This window comes from Lepisma saccharinum, chromosome 27 (genome assembly GCF_977018435.1).
Source record: "Lepisma saccharinum chromosome 27, izLepSacc3.1, whole genome shotgun sequence".
Taxonomy (NCBI): Eukaryota; Metazoa; Arthropoda; class Insecta; order Zygentoma; family Lepismatidae; genus Lepisma; species Lepisma saccharinum.
Window position 1 is genome coordinate 39,064,263 of NC_139255.1, and position 5,534 is coordinate 39,069,796.

Genomic DNA, 5,534 nt, shown 5'->3' on the forward strand with positions numbered 1-5,534 from the left:
TCTACACTTTGGATTCTTTGTTCTATACTTAGTATCGTCGATTGTGAGTAAAGGCAATCGATGTAATCGTGGAAGGTGAGTTTGTTCTCCACCGTATTCTTGCCCACACCTTTTGCTTTCTTCGTGACGCTACTCTCTGTTCTCATGGCATACATCTTCGAACGCAAACCCGCGAACTCGACAATAATATCACCGTTACATTCATCTTTCAGTTTACCTAGGACTTTTTTGTTACGAGATGGAATCCCAAATCTGTTGGGTTGAGGATACGCAGAAGTATCGAAATACTCAAGCATGGAAGGATTTTTTATGTCTTCGTATAGGTTAGGTGTTTGTATGCTGTAAATGAAGCTGTCGGTGTCCGTGTACAAAAGTGATATTTTATCATTGTAGAAGGGTTTCATCACGTCGTAATGAAATTCGAACATGTAAAGTTTCGACAAGTCGAGAACCGTTGCGCCAACGTAAATTGGTTTTCTGAATTTCATCAATTTTATATCTAGATTGAAAAGTGCCAAATTCTCGTTGTAAATTTTTCTCGACTTGAATCTAGGATCGGCTATCCACTTCCGACATTTATTCTTATCGGAAATTAATTTCACGTCTACGTGCTTTCTAACATTCTCCATGGTCTTTCCGTACACCGCATTGTTCATTAATTTAAAGAAGTCCTTGTCTAAATCGGAAGTGGCAGCTGTTCTATATTGTGTGTTAGTTTCTATGTAAGGTCTTAACCACGTGGAATGTTTAAACTTTAGTATTCTTCTAACATTTACTATCTGAACACCCTTCCCAATCAAAAACCGGAGATTCTTGTAGTGGACGACGTATCTCTGTTTAGGGTCCAATGTTAACAAAAGCTTGTCTTGAACCGAGTCGGGTGGACATTTGATTTCGGGAGTCGGAGGCAAATCCGAAAACGTGTCGTGCAGGTGCTCGGAGAATTGGAGATCTACCTCTGCGAAGAAACCACACTCGCTATCGTCGAAATAAATAATATCTATCGAAGTGGGATCTAACCATTCGAATCCCCCGTAAGGAAGTTTTTGAACCATGGCATGTCCGTAGAGATTATTAACGTCAGCGTAGAAGATGTAATTCGATGCTCGATTTGAATCGTAATCTTCTTTCATGTGTACGTTATTAGCTTTCGCATGTCTCTGTACGCATTGCACCATTCCACCTCGTATCCCTCTTTCGATAAATAGCAACATGTCAACGTCCGATATCAGTTCCAGCTTGACCTTTGTCTGGAATAACATTGCCGACCACGCTAATCCCGGTAGACTGTAGAAATACGCTGGATCTAATTTGTAAATATTCGTTGCCGTTTTCCTGAACGCTTGAAAAACATCCGCGAGTATCGTCACGTCTAATTTTAAGTATGCGTCGTGGTAGTCTCCGAGTGTCTTACATTCTAATTTCTCCCACATGAGTTGCGCGTGTTGGTATTCTTCGTCCGCGATTCCTTTCTCTCTGAGTCTGCTGTAAAATTCTCTTGGAAGTGGAAGAGCATCGTCGTTAAATTTAGAACCATCACTAACATATTCGTAAGGATAAACCCCTTTACGTCTAACGAGTTCTATGTCTACGTTGGGAAAACTAGCTCTAGTTATTTTAAATTGATCGTCGGTGAGTTTGTTCGCCAAAGCATCCAGACTTGCAGAGAGAAATCTATACGAATCCAGGAAGCGCATCTCGATTGTATTTTTCGTTCCCGGAATCGACACTTGCTTGCTGAGACTAATATAGCGTTCTTCATTCTCGGCCAAGACACCTATACGTTTCGGATCGTAGCCAAGATGTCTCACCAGGTGGTGAAAATCATATCCGCTTCCGTTGTGAAAGAATATGGGGATGAATTTAGGTTTCTGGATTTTAAGATTGCACGTGTTGCAAATTCCACCTATGTAGTTTCCGCTGAAATGATCGTGGTGGAATATTTTTTTGTTCTCATCAGTAAAACTTTGATCACATACCGGACACACCTCAGTGGAATTGTAATTTTGAAGTTCATTTTCAGTTAAAGGTGCCATCGGTTTTGATGTAAGCAGTACGCTACCAATTACCTCAACCTCCTCCACCATTTTTTCCAGGAAGTGTTCGATTACATTTGGTCCGCGGTATATATATGCTTCATTTATTTTATCACGTCGCACAACAACATAGCCGAAACTATTAGGTTGATGAAGCTGGTACGGCGTTGTGGAGGAAATTTCAGGATCCGGTTCGCAGTAGGAGAGTGGTTTGAGGAACGCCTCGAAATCTGCGACGATGATTGCGGGATGTTCCAACAATGCCTTGTGCATTTTGAATTCTTCGACTTCGTTCGTTTCGGGCATCAACATTCTAGCCGGCCTGTTGTCGCCGCAATATATTTTATGTTCGGCAAGTTTCTCGATAGCAATTTGACGTCCAGTGTAATTTTGATAATCGAGTTGTTTTCGATCGTCGAACGTGGTTAGGCATCTCGGGCAAACTTCGATGCAATGTTCATACTTGGTAGTTTGACTTTTGACCAAACGTGATAGTGAACGAATTAGCGTGTAGTGATGAACATCCTCGTTTGAAATTAGAAGAAGATTAATCACACGAGCATCGTCATCGTCGATATCGCTTATCCTGACGGGATGCATGAGATATTTATCTGACGTGAAGGAATATACATTAATAGCGATGCGTTTTCCGGCACGATTTTCGAACTTTGTTATATCCGACAATGTCACCGGGTATTCGATGCCAGACATTACACTTTCAAATTCGGACTCGTATTGCTTGTAATGATAAATCCGTTCTGGATTATTTTTGCAATGAACAGGATGCAGTGCAGCCAACACACACCAGATAAAACACTTGTTATCGCTGTTCTGTATATTTAACACGGCCCTCTTGTGTTGAATGTTCGGTGGAAGAGGAACGTAGCTGGAAGCGCGAAGAGGCGAGAATCGGTTCACGTAAACAGTTAACGTGTGAGGACTTCCACATAGAGACCATCCCGACCCTTTAGCCTCGAAATCGTCATGTTTCTTAACCAGCTCATTGGTAACTTTATAATAGAAGTTGTCCAAATTTTCGACGTCAGCAAAATAAAGTGTCTGGTTTTTTGTACAATGATAAAAAATACTCGTTGTGCCATCGACTTTCTCGTATTCGGAAAACAGAACAACATATACTTTTATAGAGTTGTTTTCAAGTTTATCTTTCAAAATATTTAGTACAGATGTTTTCGTTTCGTCCAAGAAACTTAGAATGTCACGGCCTGGTTCTGACTTAATTGAAAAGTCCTGGAGTTGGTCGTTGAATGCAGATCTAATTGGTTTGCATTCATTGGATAATTTAATTTGCTTGGAAGTGGAAGCTTCCGTTTCTGAATCATCGATTTTCCTTTTCAATGTTCCTTGTCCGGTCGATGGTTTGCAAATTTTGAGATGTTTACTTAAATTTGCAATGCTGATCATTTTTCCGCATCGAGCACAAGGCTTAGAAGGTAACGAACGATTAATTCTCGAACCTGTTTCGCTACATCTTGCCCTGTGTACCGATAAATTGTTCCTTGAGATTAGCTTTCCACAAGTAACACATTCAGTTTTATCATTTTTACGATTGAAACTGGTAGTAGATGCCATTACTTTTTCGAAAATCACAGAAATCAAAAAATCTAGTATATAGCAATACAACTTTCAGGTATGTTATTTATATAGAATTTCTTGAGGTGAAATAGAAAATGCACGATCACGTCAAAATTCAATCTGGTCGAAATTACTATGAAAAACCACGTGAAACACCTTTGAACTTGAAATAATAGATGGTATGTAGCTTCAAAAAAAAGTTAAATACCTATTTTTTTTACAAAAACGAGGAGCACTGCAACAGGACGTCCGTACTCTTCGGCTGCTCTCACGAGACTGACTGATCAGCAGTGTATGCCGTCTTATATAATAAAAGCACAGACCGTATTGAAAACACCTGTAATAATTAACCAATCAGAAGACGCCACGTTAGATATGACTCATCACATTACGTCATAACTTGTTGTGACCTATATGTGAGAAAAAATATGAATAGAACCTATGCTCGGAAATCCAAAATAGCGACCGGAAGTGGGGTTAGGGGCCAGGAATCTTAAAAAAAAATATTATTTGTTTGTTTGTTTGCGTCACAATATAGGCATGCACGCGCATGTGTATGGCACATCGTTCCCGAGAGAGAGGTTTACAAAGGTCACGATATACAAACATTTGACCGGGGCTTGGAAAATTACGATAAGATGCATTCATCCTTCAAGAATAAAAAACTGCATTATTTACTCATCACGTTGTGTCAGCGCAATAAATAAGGCGCTGAACATAGAGAGAAAATGAGAGTTTTTGAGGTTTGGTAAACCTCAATTAATAAAAATAAGTTTTTGAGGTTTTGGTAAGCTCCAAATAATCAAAATGAGTTTTTGATGTTTTGGTGTTGTTTTCTACGCTGTGAAACATCGTCAGCGCAATAAATAAGGCGCGGAACATGGAGAGAAAGTGAGTTTTTGAGGTTTGGCGAGCTCCACCGAGCTCACCACTTCAGCTCACCACAAGAGGTTTGTGAACCGGGCTGATTGCACTACTACTTATCTTGGAAACGGTGAGACTTAGGAAAAATCTGTTTGCGGATTCGTCATGTACGCCTATATGTAAGTAAAATATGAATAGAACCTATGCTCGGAAATCCAAAATGGCGACCGGAAGTAGGGTTATCTTTGAAACGGTGAGACTTAGGAAAAATCTGTTTGCGGATTCGTCATGTACGCCTATATGTAAGTAAAATATGAATAGAACCTATGCTCGGAAATCCAAAATGGCGACCGGAAGTGGGGTTATCTTTGAAACGGTAAGACTTAGAAAAAATCTGTTTGCGGATTCGTCACGTACGCCTATATGTGAGTAAAATATGAATAGAACCTATGTTCGGAAATCCAAAATAGCGACCGGAAGTGGGGTTTTCTTGGAAACAGTAAGACTTAGGAAAAATCTGTTTGCAGATTCATCAGGTACACCTATACGTGAGAAAAAGTATGAATAGAACCTATGTTCAGAAATCCAAAATAGCAACCGGAAGTGGGGTTATCTTGGAAACAGTAAGACTTAGGAAAAATCTGTTTAGGGATTCATCATATACACCTATACGTAAGAAAAAATATGAATAAAACCAATAGTGTTCGGAAGTCATGCAGGTTTGGACGTGACGATGCAGTTCAATAACATAGGTTAGACTAAGAAAAAAACCTTGGTGATTTTATTTCGAGTAAAATGTTGGCAACACTGCGAGAAAATAAGGCTTATGTCTTACAAGAGCAAACTATTAAGTCGAGCCTCACCGAGCCTCACTTCGAGCCTCACTTTCGGTTGCAGCTCTGTCTTTATGGTTCTACTCTAAAGTAGGTCAAAACACGTAGAGGCTCTCGTGTAGTTTAGCACGAAAAAAAAATAAATAGGTTAAGTTATATCACGTAAGATCGTGGCATTCGTACCAAGTACGAGTAGGAAAAAAAAAAA